This window comes from Giraffa tippelskirchi, chromosome 5, assembly GCF_054371585.1.
Source record: "Giraffa tippelskirchi isolate mGirTip1 chromosome 5, T2T-mGirTip1v1.2.pri, whole genome shotgun sequence".
Lineage (NCBI taxonomy): Eukaryota > Metazoa > Chordata > Mammalia > Artiodactyla > Giraffidae > Giraffa > Giraffa tippelskirchi.
Genome location: NC_137279.1, coordinates 138,389,686 through 138,405,575, shown reverse-complemented (window position 1 = coordinate 138,405,575; position 15,890 = coordinate 138,389,686). Strand labels below are relative to the sequence as shown.

The 15,890-nt window shown below is 36.5% G+C and overlaps 1 long non-coding RNA gene across 1 annotated transcript in view; it reads left to right on the top strand.

The window, feature by feature from the left end:
- LOC145507949 (uncharacterized) overlaps positions 1-15,890 on the top strand; it is a 489,168-nt gene that overhangs the window by 411,663 nt on the left and 61,615 nt on the right. Inside the window, exon 2 of the long non-coding RNA XR_014055252.1 lies at positions 10,762-10,892. This is a non-coding gene — a long non-coding RNA (uncharacterized LOC145507949). The remainder of the gene's footprint in view (positions 1-10,761; positions 10,893-15,890) is intronic.

Sequence of the window (15,890 nt, the reverse complement as noted above, 5' to 3'; positions counted from 1 at the left end):
GCCATGAAATTAAAAGACGCTTGCTCCTAGGAAGAAAAGTTATGATCAATCTAGTCAGCAAATTCAAAAGTAGAGACATTAATTTGCCAACAAAGGTCCTTCTAGTCAAGGAGGTGATTTTTCCAGTAGTCATGTATGGATGTGAGAGTTGGACTATAGAGAAGACTGAGTAGCAAAGAGCTAATGCTTTTGAACTGTGGTGTTGGAGAAGACTCTTGAGGGTCCCTTGGACTACAAGGAGATCCAACTAGTCCATCCTAAAGGAAATTGGTCCTGAATATTCATTGGAAGGGCTGATGTTGAAGCTGAAATTCCAATACTTTGGCCACTTGATGCGAAGAGTTGATTCATTGGAAAAGTCCCTGATGCTGGGAAAGATTGAAGGTGGGAGGAGAAGGGGATGACAGAGGATGAGGTGGTTGGATAGCATCACCGACTCAATGGACATGAGTTTTAGCAAACCCTGGGAGTTGATTTTGGACAGGGAAGCCTGGCGTGCTGCAATCCATGGGGTCTCAAAGATTTGGGCGTGGCTGAGAGACTGAACTGAACTGAACTGAAAGCAAAAACAACACCCAGTTGTGGATGTGACTGGTGGTGAAAGTAAGTCTGATGCTGTAAACAACAGTATTGCATTGGAACCTGGAAAGTTAGGTCCATTAATCAAGGTCAATTTGAAGTGGTCAAACAGGAGATGACAAGAGTGAACGTCAACATTTTAGGTATCAGTTAACTAAAATGGACGGGAATGGGCAAATTTAATTCAGATGACCATTATATCTACTACTGTGGACAAAAATCCCTTAGAAGAAATGGCCCTCATAGTCCACAAAAGAGTCTAAAATGCAGTACTCTGGTACAGTCTCAAAAACCACAGAGTGATCTCTGTTCATTTCCAGGGAAAACCATTCAATACCACAGTAATCCAAGTCTCTGTCCCAACCACAAATGCTGAAGAAGCTGACACTGAACAGTTCTATGAGGATCTATAAGACCTTCTAGAACTATCACCAAACGGAGATGTCCTTTTCATCATAGAGGACTGGAATGCAAAAGTAGGAAGTCAAGAGATATCTGGAGTAACTGGCAAATTTGGCCTTGGAGTACGAAATGAAGCAGGGCAGAGGCTTACAGAGTTTTGCCAAGAGAATGCTTCTTGGTGTCATAGCAAACACCCTCTTCCAACAAAACAAGAGACGACTCTACACATGGACATCACCTGATGGTCAATACTGCAATCAAATAGACTATCTTCTTTTCAGCCGAAGATGGAGAAACTCTATACAATCAGCAAAAACAACACCGGGAGCTGACTGTGGCTCAGAATATGAACACATTATTGCAAAATTCAGACTTAAATTGAAAATCATTGGGAAAACCACTAGACCATTCAGGTATGACTTAAGCCAAATCTCTTACGATTATATAGTGGAAGTGACAAATAGATTCAAGGGATTAGATCTGATAGACAGAATGCCTGAAAAACTATGGACAGAGGTTTGTAACATTGTGCAGCAGGTTGTGATCAAAACCATCCCCAAGAAAAAGAAATTCAAAAAGGCAAAATGGCTGTTTGAGGAGGTCTTACAAATTGCTTAGGAAAGAAGAGAAGCGAAGGGCAAAGGAGAAAAGGAAAGATATATCCATATGAATGCAGAGTTCCAAAGAATAACAAGGAAAGATAAGAAAGCCTTCCAAAGTGAACAATGCAAAGAAATAGGGGAAAACAATAGAATGGGAATGACAAGAGATACGTTAATGAAAATTAGAGATTCCAAGGGAACATTTTATGCAAAGATGGGCATTATAAAGGACAGAAATGGCATGGACCTAACGGAATTAGAAAATATTAAGATGAGGTGGAAAGAATACACAGAAGTACCAATGCAAAAAAAGATCTTAATGATTCTGATAACCATGATGGTGTGATCACTCATCTAGAGCCAGACTTCTTGGATTGCAAAGTCAAGTGGGCCTAAGGAAGCCTCACTATGAGCAAACCATGTGGAGGTGATGGAATTCCAGCTGAGCTATATCAAATCCTAAAAGATGATGCTGTGAAAGTGCTGCACTCCATATGCCAGCAAACTTGGAAAACTCAGCAGTGGCCACAGGATTGGAAAAGTTCAGTTTTCATTCCAGTCTCAAAGAAGGGCAATGCCAAAGAATGTTCAAACAGCTGCACAATTGCCATCTTTTCACATGCTAGCAAAGAAATTCTCCAAGCTAGGTGGCAACATTATGTGAACTGAGAACTTCCAGATGTTCAAACTGGATTCAGAAAAGGCAGAGAAACCAGAGATCAAATTGCCAATATCTGCTGGATTATAGAACAAGCAAGAGAATTCCACGAGAATATCTACTTCTGCATCATTGACTATGCTAAAACCTTTGACTGTGTGGATCACAAACAAACTGTGGAAAATTCTTAAAGAGATGAAAATACCCTACCACCTTACCTGCCTCCTGAGAAACCTATATGCATGTCAGGAAGCAACAGTTAGAACTGGACATGGAAAAATGGATTGGTTCCAAATTGGGAAAAGAGTATGTCAAGGCTGTATATTGTCACCCTGCTTATTTAACCTATATGCAGATTACATCATGAAAAATGCTGGGCTGGATGAAACACAAACTGGAACCAAAATTGCCAGGAGAAGTATCAGTAACCTCATATATGTAAATGACACCATCCTTAAGACAGAAAGCAAAGAGTGACTCAAGAGCCTCTTGATGAAGGTGGAATGGAAGAGTGTAAAAGGTCGCTTAAAACTCAAAATTCAAAAAACTAAGATCATGGCATCTGGTCCCATCACTTCATGGCAAAAAGATGGGGAAACAATGGAAACAGTGACAGACTTCATTTCCTTGGTCTCCAAACTCACTGCAGATAGTGACTGCAGCCATGAAATTAAAAGATACTTGCTCCTTGAAAGAAAAGGAATGACAAACCAAGACAGCATATTAAAAATCAGTGCCATTACTTTGTTGACAAAGGTCTGTCTAGTCAAAGGTATGGTTTTTCCAGTAGTCATGTATGGAAGTCAGAGTTGGACTATAAAGAAAGCTGAGCACCAAAGAATTGATGCTTTTGAACTGTGGTGTTGGAGAAGACTCTTGAGAGTCCCTCAGACTGCAAGGAGTTCAAACCATTCAATCCTAAAGGAAATCAGTCCTGAATATTCACTGGAAGGACTGATGCTGAAGCTGAAGCTCCAATACTTTGGCCACCTTTATTGAAGAGCCAACTCATTAGAAAAGACCCTGATGCTGGGAAAGGTTGAAGGCAGGAGGAGAAGTGGATGACAGTGGATGAGGTGGTTGGATGGCATCACTGACTCAATGGACATAAGTTTGAGCAAGGTCCATGTGTTGGTGATGGACAGGGTATGTTGGCACGCTGCAGTCTGTTGAGGTCACAGAGTCAGACACAAGTGAGCAATTGAACTGAAATGTATCTAGAATGTTTTTCAACATCATTTTTAAATAAAATTTGTTATGTTAAGAATCCTGTCATTTGACCATGCACTCACTTACCTAGCATCCTTCATTCTCTCTTTATAGTAAGAAATTTACAAGCACATTTTTTTACATAGCATGATAAAGACATCAGTGTTCAACCAGAAGTGATTGCTACGTGCTCTTCTGTTATTGTTCAGCCCCCACTGCATTTCTTGCTTCACTTTCTACCACTTCCTATTATAAAAGGATTGGTGAAATGGTTATTTTTGCTAATAAACAATCAATTCTGAGCTTATCTCCTTCCTCTTTCCTGCCAGAGCCCCAGTGGTTCTAATGTATAATTGGCTGGTTTCATATCCTATACAGCAAATGAGAGAGAGTCATGCTTGATGTAAGAAAAAATGTTAACTAGTTTATATAAGGAGTTTCTTAAATAAGTTGCAGTATTTAGTGTGACTATTAAATGCTATTGGCACACATTGATGATTGATATCTGTTAAAACCATTTTTCAGAATAAAGTTTAAACTTTCCTAATTTGAAAAAAGAGTTTGCAATACAGAGTGAATTCTCTCTTAAATAGAATATATGTCAATTCTACCACGGGGAGAGAGGTTTTTCAAGTCACCAGAGAAAAGGAACTCAAATATGATTATACTTTTAAAATTAAGAAAAACTAAAATTTCATATTACTGTCTCTGTCATTTGAAAGAATTTTGAATTTGACTAAATGTATTAATAACAAAAAATTAGTTTTATGTTCATATAGGGGTTCAATGTTCACAAATTTCTTTCCTGAATTCCATTGTTTGATCTCTGTAATACTTCTTATGATATAGGCAGAGAAGGTATTAAAGTGATCAATTTTCAGATGAGGAGATCCAGGCTTAGAGAAGCTCGATTGGAGATAATTCACCAAAGTTATAGAAATTATATAAGTGCTCAACCCAGAACCTCAAATCTGGCCTTTGATTCAAACTCAGTACTTTTTACACTTATAACCTGAAGAGAGGTTATAAATCTGGAGTAGCAAATAGCATCCACTTTGGATGCCAACCCTGATAAATTCGAACGTATGCTTGAGATGATTCTCGAAGGGCATGTAGAGGATAGCCAGATGAGATATGGCATTTCAGGAGGATAAATTATAAATGTAAAGATACGGTGATAAAAGACTACACATGGCGTTCAAACATCTCTATGCTTTTCTTTTTATTTAAACCAAAAATGTTTCTTTATTTTAAAATATTTATTTTACCTTCTGACTCTCTAATGGAAAATCCTCTTCTGATTATGCCAGGCTCCTTTGAGCTTCATCATGGCTCACTACAGCTGGTTCTCTGCAGTCTTGTCAGGCCTCTGGATCATTTATTCAGAGTTACTGCCAGGTTAACCTGATGGCAGTTACCCAGCAATGCGTCTTTCTAGAAGTTTGTTCTGGATAATTAGAGAAAGGCTTCATCATGCCTAGTGACTGTCTATGAAATATTTTCTAATTTCATACCAAAATCATGAGCGGAATGAATAAACCTCCTTGGTAATGAGGTTCAAAATTTTGCTATTTAATGAAAAGATTTGGAGACCTTCCCATATTTTCAATTAGTAATTTATGATAGTTGTATTTCTGATGAAAATTAACATAATGATAGCAATTATTGTCTTAGCCAACATTATTTTGCCCTTGCCATGTTTCATGAACTTTTAAAGAAATTTACATGAATGATTTATATTGCTGTAATCCTTACAATAACATACCCATCTCCATTTTATAAATAGGGTAAATTAAGTTAGAAATATGAAACAATTTGATAAAGTCACAGAGCCATTAAGAGATGGAAAAAAGTGAAAGTGTGAAAATATTAGTTGCTCAGTTGTGTCTGACTCTTTGTGATCCCATGAACTGTATGTAGCCCGCCAGACTCTTCTGTCCATGGAATTCTCCAGGCAAGAACACTGGAGTGGGTAGACATTCCCTTCTCTAGGGTATCTTCCCAACCCAGGGATCAAACCTGGGTCTCCTGCATTGGCAGGCAGATTCTTTGCCATTTGAGCCACCAAGGAACAGGGCTGCAAACCTTTGTCTTTCTGTTCCCATATATAAGTGCTCTTAACCATCATCTCTTATATCACAATTACTTAACTTTGAAGCTGTAATGAGGAAAGCAGAGAAGAAAAAGAGCCTGAGTGTACACACAGCCATACCATCAACATTTTTCCATAGAGGAAAAAAATCACCTTATAATGCTTAAAAAATAGAAAGTCTGCTTAATACATATCATAGTTGTTAGCACATGTAACCAAGTGATTGCATTATGTTCAGTACATATCTACAATATTTTTTTTGTGGTGGCTTAACTTGTAACAATTTCATTTCATATTCTGACCTAAGAATTGTTTCAGAATCCAGCTCCCAAGTTAGTTCTTTAGGCTATATTTGCCAACAAAACATGATGAAACTTTAGTGAGAACTTATATCAGAAAAAAAACAAAGCAGATATTCCCCCCTGCCCCCTGCCCTGGCCCCCACAACCTGGCTTGATTTCTGTAATGGCTGAATTACAGAAGTTGGTGTACTCAGACACCTTTTGGCTTTTTCTAAGGCTTGGCATTATTTAACACCAACACCTATTGACCTGGTTTCCTTTGAATTCCAGAATATTGCCTGAAAAAAGATTACTAATATGGCTAAATTTCTGATGAGCATTTAACTTTCTTCATCTAGTGAAGATCTGCTGCTACATGTGGGGTTATCCGAATTGACAGGTAATGTGTCCAAGAGATATAGTGATTGAGAATTACTCACACATCTACTTCTGCCAAGACAGAAAACAGGGTTTTCAATGAATGATTACCAGATGGTTATCTGAGAGATTTTGGCTATGTTCTAAGCTTGATATGCAGAAAGATACTCAAGAAAATAGAGACTGTTTGCCATAAAGTTCCATATTCCTTGTCTTGAAATGAACATCCTGATTGTTTTGGAGTATAGATATGATATAAATGAAGCACTTAACAGAGTACCTATCACAAAGCATGTGATCAAAATTTTACCTGATACCTTCTGCTATTTCTTTGAATAAATCACTTAAATGATTAACTATTTACCCTTTAAGGAAGTTTATGAGGTGGTTTCTCTATAGAGAAGTATGATTGTTTTGATTGGCCCATTGATATATCTGTAAGAATAAACTGCCTCATTGTTTTACTCTTCTGTGTAGGCCTTTGGAAAAGGCTAGGTCCTAAGTTCCATCAATTTTAACACTATCATATAATTTTAATAAACCATACTTCAGAGCCAAAATTGTTTCCTGAGAACAGATTATTATAAGGTACATGGATTCTCTATGCAGAGATGTTGGCTTCCTTTTGACCTGAGGATTCCTTTGTACCTTAATTAAAGGGTAGAGCCAGGCACACTAAGAAAGGCACTGACAAAAGGAAAATTCATTCCTTCAGGATTGCTAGTTCTTGGTCTAGGGTTTGTCCAACAAGCCATTTTCTAAACGTTTATTAAATCAAGCAAAACAGTGTTTTTCACATGTCTTAGTGCCTTTAGAATCAAATCAATTCAAAATAGGTGGCAAAGGGAAGTGTGTAAATCACAATTTACATTGAGAAATTGATTCCTTTCCCCAAATGAAACCATGCTCTCAGTCAGAGTGCAGAAACATCAAAGCAACTATGAACAATGAGAATGAAAACAGCGATTTTGAGATGGAAATTGAGTTTTTAATGCTTTGCTTATAGTGTATAGGATGTTAATATGGGTTAAAAACAATCTTTCTTTTTGGTTTTTTACCTCAGAATAAATTAATGTTTTTTTTAAATTTTCATTGCACTTTGTATTAACTGTGTTCATTTACCACGTGACATTTCAAAGGTCTTTGAGACTTTTAAGGGAAAAATCAAGAAGCCATAAATTAGTGCTTATTTATGTTTCTTTGATTTGAATATTTTTTAAACATTTTATTGGAGTGTATCTAATTTGTAATATTGTGTTAATTTCCACTGTACAGCAAAGAGGTTCATATATATTTATATATATATATTCCATTCATTTTTAGTTTATTTTCCCAGATAGGCCATTGCAGAGTATTGAGTAGTAAAAGTGCCTAATTCTGTAGGCCTACAGACTCACTGGTTTTAGCCAGCCTCAATCTCTGCTCGGTAGCCTGTGTGGACCCAAGAGTCACATTTTCTTCAGACCTCTACTTTTATACTCGACAATGTGATGTGTAATTTATGCATGAGGCATATAGTCTAGATTTCAAATGAAAATTGGATATTTCTATCCAATCATCTTTGTTGTTCTTAGATTGTAGCTTAAACATGAGTGTTCAAGATATTTTTTCCCTATTTGAAGACATTTTTAGAATTGTAGTTTTCATAATTTAATGATCATAAAATATATCTTATGAACTCTCATGTGGTGAAAGACAATTCAAGTATTTAATGTTTTGAATAAATAATAATGTATCATTTGTCTCAATATTTGAAAAAAGATGTCACCATACTGCATTTTAGTGAAATGTGGCCTTCTGTGAGATGCGACAGTAAGGGTAAAAGACAAATAACTATGTTTTAAATTTTTGCACATTTGTTGTCAATCCACATTGCAAATAAAAAGTCTAGTCACTGTTTGAGTGACTTTTAATCAAGAAAATGCACATGTAATATACAAACTACATTTTTAAATTATATTTACATACTATTTTTAAGTTGGTATATTTGAGTATGAGTATCAACTATACAGAAAAAGAAATTTTCAAGAGTAAGTTGGCATTTGAAAATACAGCACAGAAGAAGAATAATGTTTTCTCATGATAATCCAGGTAGATATGTGTTATCTTGTTTAATTTTAGTACTTTCATTGTAACTACTTACATTCATCAATCATGTGTAACATTGCATGCTGTTTGTATATCTTCTATTTTTCTCTCAAAAACACTCTTACTCACCTCTGTGCTCAGTGAGACTGATGGTCTGGCCTATATCAAAGGGCTCCCTTGCCCACTGGCTTCCTGTTTGGTTAAGCAAATGAGGAGCTTCAGGAAGAGATGTGAGCAAAGAAGAAGAGCAAAGTCTTCTGCTTCCTCTCAGTGGCTTTGGTGAGGGCTGGCTGCATCCCTTGACCAACAGGTAGTGACTCCTGACAGACAGCCTTCTCCTCATAGAGCTCCTTCTCCATTTCCATTGATGCAGACTCTTCTCTGCTCTAGGACTACGTATGACACCACATAGAAACAGTCTCATTCTCTAGAACATTAAAGCTATGTTTTTGCATGCAATTTTCTTGAAACCAAAGACTTTCATCAACCATTTATTGATTATCAGACAAAGGGCTTTGAAGGTTTAGAGATTCACAGTTCTTACTAACTTGCTCTAAGAGGAAGGTTGTCAGTACCCAGTCCTTAGATTCTTTACAGTATTTTTTTTTCCAAACACAGGTGTAACTGCATTACTATATCACTCCTCTGGCCACACCAAACAAAACTCACATTTGATGGTGACTCCCATTTTCAAAATAAAATTTAAATTCTTAAGTATGGTATAGAAATACTTAAGGAGAGGGATTCTACTTGATCCAGCTTTAATTTTCATTTGAACATTATCATTACTAATGTCTCACCCCACTGGATGGTTCATCATTCTGTTCCATGCCCTAGGTCTCTCAGTTGCATGTTTTTCTTTTTGCTTACTTACCCTTTTCTCTTTTTCCCATCTGTAAGAGGAAAGGTATTCCTGTCAAGATTTAGCCCACATGCCTAACTCTCCCACAAGGTCTTCCAACTCCAATGAATGACAGTCCATTGTTGGAGTTTTCCTTTTATCAGGGTTAAGGATATGCTTATAATTTTCCCATTTAGATTCTAATGTCTTCGGGTGAAATGATCAAACATTTTCATACTTGTAGACTTTATCTAGTGGAGGGTCTCCTTTGCTCGTGTATTTTGAGCTCAGCAACTGTTTCTAAAGTGAAATGACTTACTAGTGTGGTAATTAAACTTAGTGTGACCTTTTCTTCCTATGGTAACAGTAACTTAGCTCTGCAGCATGAGGGATAAATACCAAGTTAGGTAAGAGAAGGGAAGGCAACCTACTCCAGTCTTCTTGCCTGGAAAATCCCATGGACAGAGGAACCTGGGAGGCTACAGTCCATGGGGTCGCAAGAGTTGGACATGACTTAGCAACTAAAGCACCAACGTCAACAATTTATATGACTGGCATTTGGCAAGAGTTGCATTTCCCATTTTTCCTATTACTTCCTTCCTGTCTATCTGTCCCAAGCCCCTTTGAGTGCTTTTAGGTTGGGCTTGGTTATATTCATTTGCATCCAAGAAAGCCTGGTGGTCCTCTCTGACCTTGAGCTGGATCAGTACTAGATTAAGAAGGGCAAGAGACTGGAGAAACTTGTGGCAAGCAATAGGCCTGAAGACAAGATCTTGAACTTAGTGTCTGCAAGTTTTAGGATTGAATTCGAGCTCTGTGACATACTGGCCATGGGAACTTGGGCAGCTTTCTCTGTTTGTTTTTTTGTTTTATGTTGTTTTATAGCTATCAATATTTTGAACCTCTTGCTATCAAATGAGAGTACTTATCTTGCAATGTTGGGTTGGGAAGATCCCCTGGAGGAGGGCATGGCAACTCACTCTGGTATTCTTTTTGGGAGAATTCTGTGGACAGAAGAGCCTAGCATGTTACAGTCCTTAGGATTACACAGTCCTTAGGATCACCTCGGACATGACTGAAGTGACAGCACAAGTATGCAGATTTTAACCTTATCAATAATTTAAATTAAAGCTGCATGACTTTAGTTTCTGCCTCTGACAGAAGACTCTGGTTGCTGTTTCCTCTCTTGCCAAGTAGAACTACTCTCAGAACCTGCAAAAGACAAGTTATACAGGGTTATCTTTTTTTTTCTTTTGATTTTCTTCTTTCACTTTCAAAAGCTACAACTTCTATAAATTATTGATATGCTTTTTAAAATAATTATATTTAAGGAAAAATATGAAAAAATTACTAGTATAGGATACAAGTAGTCACAATTTGTAAAATAAAGGATTAACTTTGACCCAATTATTAAATTTTAAAAGGAGCTCCTTTAGTAGGAGCTTTTTTTAAATGTCTAAAAAGTTCTTTTTTTCAAAAATAAATCTCCAAAGCTACCCTATGGATTTATTGAAATATTTATGATAAAACGAAATCCAGAAGCTTTATGTTGGTGGCATCAGAAAGAGGTTGAGTGATAGACATGATCTGATTCTTAGGGTGAATTATTAAAAATATATTCTTCTTTACAGATCAAGAATTGAAAGATCAAGCAGCACAGTTCAAAAGTTGAAAGAAATTAGATAAAAGATGGATTGTGCAGAAGAACCCAAGGAAGAGATGAAACAACCAGAAAGGTGGTCACTGAATTTTACTGTACCAAGTATGTATGAGAGAGCACTGACATTTTTATAAAGACTATTCCTATATGTCATGAATGGCAAATATTAAATTTATAATTGTTCTGTATAAATAAGACAAATAATTGCTTAATACCACTACTTTTACAACAAAAGTAATATCCAATATGTTTTGGACCTTTATGAAAGGCCACCTGTATTGCTTCATTTAATCCACATAAGATTACCAATGAGAAGACACCGTTATTGCCCCAATTTTATAAAAGAAAAAAAAAGAGAAATATTTTGTAATTTGCTTAAAGTCACCATAAACATTTGGTTGTAACTACTGGATATTTCTTCCCTGTGAACCAGCCTCTCTTTAATTAAATGGGTGCTGGACCTGAAAACTGGCAAGTCTGGAAGCTAAGCAAGGGATCATTAATTTGTATTACAGCAGTTCTTTCAGCCTCTTGGCCGTTCATTCTTGGCTGCTTTTGATTATTTAGACTGAGAATACCTTTGCTGTGATCCTTGCATATACCATCTCCACAGCTCTCTGTGAGTCAGCACTGTCCCCCACCACTGCCACTGCAAGCTGCTGCTCATTAAGATAAATGCACCCATCTTGCTCTGTCAGTTAAGCACTCTCTCCACGTATGTCTTCAGTCATGTCTGACTCTGTACAACCCCATGGACTGTAGCCTGCCAGGCTCCTCTGTCCATGGGAATTCTCCAGGCAAGAATACAGGAGTGGGTTGTCATGCCCTCCTCCAGAGGATCTTCCCAACCCAGGGATCAAACCCTTGCCTCTGTGGCTTCTGCATCTCAAGTGGATTCATTACCACTGAGCCACTGGGGAAGTAAACATTCTCTCCAGTCCTCTATCATTACTATTTGGATCCTCTCATTCCCATTATTATCATGAATCCCTGTTCTGTAATAGCATGTCTTATCATCAGTCCTCATCTAGAGAGGACAGCTACCAATAAGATTCCTGGAACATTCCTTAATAATTTGATAAATGGAGTATCCTCTGAAATCTCTGTGGAACATAGTTGACTGGTAGTATTTCCAGCCTTATATATATAACTCTCTTACCATACTGACTGCTCTGAGCCTTTTGGCTATGTCTTCCAGTATTTTTCATGCTAATTTCTGCACTTTCACTTCACTTCGTATTGGTCATCTTTTTTGCCCACTTTTCAAGAGCATTCCAACAAGGTTTTTATACCATCTCCTAGGTCTTTTACCAAGGTATAATTTCCTGTGTCAAGTGAAAGCTCTTCCATATTAATCAACTATCATCCAACTTTATGTTCTACCGGCTCCTCCCTGGAACCAGAACCCACCTGATTTAAAGCACACGTACCTCCCTAGCCCTGCAGGTATGACTTGGCTAGGTTCTGTAGCCTTTATGTGGATATAGCTTCTTTTCTTTCCTTCCTCTATATCTGTGTCACATCTGCATGAGGTTTACTGCACCTTGACTTTATTAGTTTAGTGACTAGAAAGTTAGGGGAGAGTAAATTCTGAGAGATATGAAAGTTGTCTTGCAAGACAGAGGCCTTTGACTTGTCCTCAATTGATTGGTACTGCTAGCCTTTAAGAGGAAGAAATAGGTCATTTCTGAAGGCCCCGATGGTTCAGCAGAGTATGAGGATTAAAATATTTGAGTGCATTGATCCAGATGTTCCCTTGTCAAAATGTCAAGTTCCACACTTTCTTAATCAGGATCCTGACTTTGGCATAACAGTCTTGTTGAAGTCAAAATTCAACCTTCTCTAGAGCTCAACTACTCTTATAATTAAGCTCTGGCACTAATCCTCAGCTTTTCTACTCATCCATCTACAGGAGATGAGATTGTTTTTATATACTGCTTATGGCAATGCCTGGGGAGGGACTCAGCTGTGAGCTATCAGCAGTAAGTACTTCTGGCAACTAACAGAATAAATGCCTAAATTCAGAAGGCAGCAATCAGAGTGATTAGTCACAGCATCTACCATAGGGTTTAAGATAGTTGATATTGAATACTTCTGAAATAGTAAGGAGAGGGGTCAAAGTTGAAAGTACAAAGAGTAAAAGGAAAATCATACAATGCAGTTTTAGGAGGATAGAATAAATGGAATCCAAAGTTTATGCAATGACCCTGGCCTTAGATTGGAAGACACAATATGTTGAAAGTAAAGGGAATGAGGAAAGATGACTGTAGGTACAGAGAGGTTTTTAGGCTTATTAGCAAGCTTCAGAGTGACTCTTGTCCAATGGAAATGAAGTAAAAGTCAGAATCATAGTTTAAAAATGAAAAAAAAAAACACTAGTCAGTGATGATTTTACAAAAATACAGAAGCACTGAAAACCTTTTATTCACCGACTTTTTGTGTGTCCTTACTCTGTGCTGTTGTGGAAAGTAAGGAATTGGACTATTTAAAGAAACATAGTAAAACTGACAGGTATTATTGAGGGTCCAGATGAAACTGATAGTTGAGACCATTTTGTTGAAACAGTCTCCCCTGTTCTGTGGCTTTCTCCAGAAGTACTCAGCTGGCTCAGAATAGCACGGAAAAATGGATACTTGCATTAATCCAGGTTTGAGATTTTGCCATATGGGTATAATGAAAGTAGAGGTGAGTGGGAGATTGGTTAGAGTATTATGAATTGAATTAGGAAAAATAAACAAAACCAGACACTATGGATTGACTCATAATAGACAGTCAATTAAATGTTTGAATGGCTGCACTAGGAAGAGCTGAACACTTATCCTGGAAACAGAAATGATTTTTAGAAAGCGATTTGGGAGTGTGGCTGGATTACATAATAAGATATTAGGAGAATTGAAAAAGTTGCCTGAGAGGGAAGACAGGATAAGTCACTTCAGTTGAGGAAGTAAGAGAACCCCTTGCCATATAATAAAATCAACAGCATTTCCTATTATCACCATGATTGATCTCTCAGCAGTATTTAACAGTATTAATATATTTTTCTTTAAACTCACTCTTATCTTTGTGTCTGTGTTATCACACACACAACTTGTTTCTATTCCACCTCTCTTCTTTTGTCTCACTTCTGTTAGTTCTTTTTCCTAAAACTCACTTTTCAATGATATTCAAATCAGAAACCTCATATGACATGATTCTATGCATAGAAAATCTTAAGACCAGCTCCAAAAATTACTAGAACTCAACAATAAATTCAAGGAAATTGTAGGATATAAAATTAATATACAAAAATCTGTTGCATTTCTGTATACTATCAATGAGAAAGAGAATTTTTTTAAAACAATCCCATTTAGAATCACAAGAAAAAGAATAAAATACCTAGGAATAAGTATTCTGAAGGAGGTAAAAGACCTGTAAAAGGAAATTTGTAAGACTTTGATGAAATAAAAGATGCATTGTGTTCACTGTAAAGATTAATATTGTTAAAATGACCAAATTACTCAAAGCAATCTACAGATTCAATGTAATCCCTATCAAAAGACTAATGGCATTTTTCACAGAACTATAACAAATGGCTCTAAAATTTTTATGGAAATACAAAGATCCTGAATAGTCAAAATAGTTTTTAGAAAGAACAACAAAACTGGAGGTCTCATGCTATCTGATTTTGAACTATACTACAAAGTTATAATAATCAAAACACTATGGCACAAAAACAGACTTATAGATCAATGAAAAGAGTTAAGTACCCAGGAACGAATCCACACTTCTATGAGCAATTATCTATAATTAAGGAGGCAAGAATATACAATGAGAAAAAGACAATCTCTTCAATAAATTGTATTGGGAAAATCTGAGAGCTATAAGCAAAAAATCAAATTGGGCTGCTTTCTCACACCATATACTAATATAAACTCAAAATGGATTAAAGACTTAAATGTAACCTGGAGCCATAAAATTTCAAGAAGAAATTAGGCAGTCAATCTGTATAAAGGTTGTCAGAGGTAATATAGTAGCAAAAACTGAAGACCATCTATAGTTCCTTCAATAGAAGAGTGATACAAGAACTTATTTGAGATTCATACTCTATGATATATTGTAGTTACTAGAAATGAGTATGCTGTATGTCAAAGAGAATATAAGCTTCAGTAGGGCAGGGTTTTTTTTCTTTTCTCCCTCAGGATATAATTCCAGCAAGTAGGAAAAGGCTTGGTGCATTGTAACTGTTTAGAAAATATTTGGTAAATAAATGAATTTTATATGTATTGTTATAGAAAGTTACCTATGCTATATCATAGGTAAAAACAATTACATTCCAGGATAATTCATGGGGTTTATATTCAAAGAAACAAACATAGAGATAAACAACCAGAATTATACCTGTTAAGCTGTCATCAGAATTTACCTCTGAGTTGTGGAATACAAATGGTGGGGATTAAGGGGAGAGTTCCAGTTACATTTCATACATATAGTTAGCTATTGCTTGACTCTTTTAGAAAAAGCATGTATTCATGCATCATTAAAAATCATCATAGTTCATTTAAAAATAATTTGAAATGATGATCTAAAATAGGACATTTATTCTTTTAAGAGGAAATTGTAATATTAGCTAAAAACCTACTGGATGTTGGTCATGTGCCAGACACTGTGTAAACACTGTGCATGCATTTTCACACCTATTCTTGACTCATTTAATCTTAGGAGAGAAGTGTTAGTGCTATTGCCATTTTACAGATGAGGACACTGAAGCTAAGGCTAAAGTCACATAGTTATGGAGTAGAACACAAAGTACAGACCTAGAAAATCAAGATTCAGAATTCACAATCTTAACCTTCCCATTAATACTGTTTGAATACTGTTTGGCTCAATACTTAGAGACAATGAAAAGTTGATTAGAATACTGAGAAAGAAGAGAGGGACAATAGGCCTGTGAAGGCTGATAGCAACTCAAAATCAAATACTAAAATGTTTGGATTTATTTTTTTATTCAACAAAACAATGTGGATATGAGCTCCTCTAAAAATGCTGACGTTTTTTATAAGGGGGATGAATGGAGTTTGGAGTGCGTAGAAGATAGTCATCTTAACTTATGCATGAGTAGAG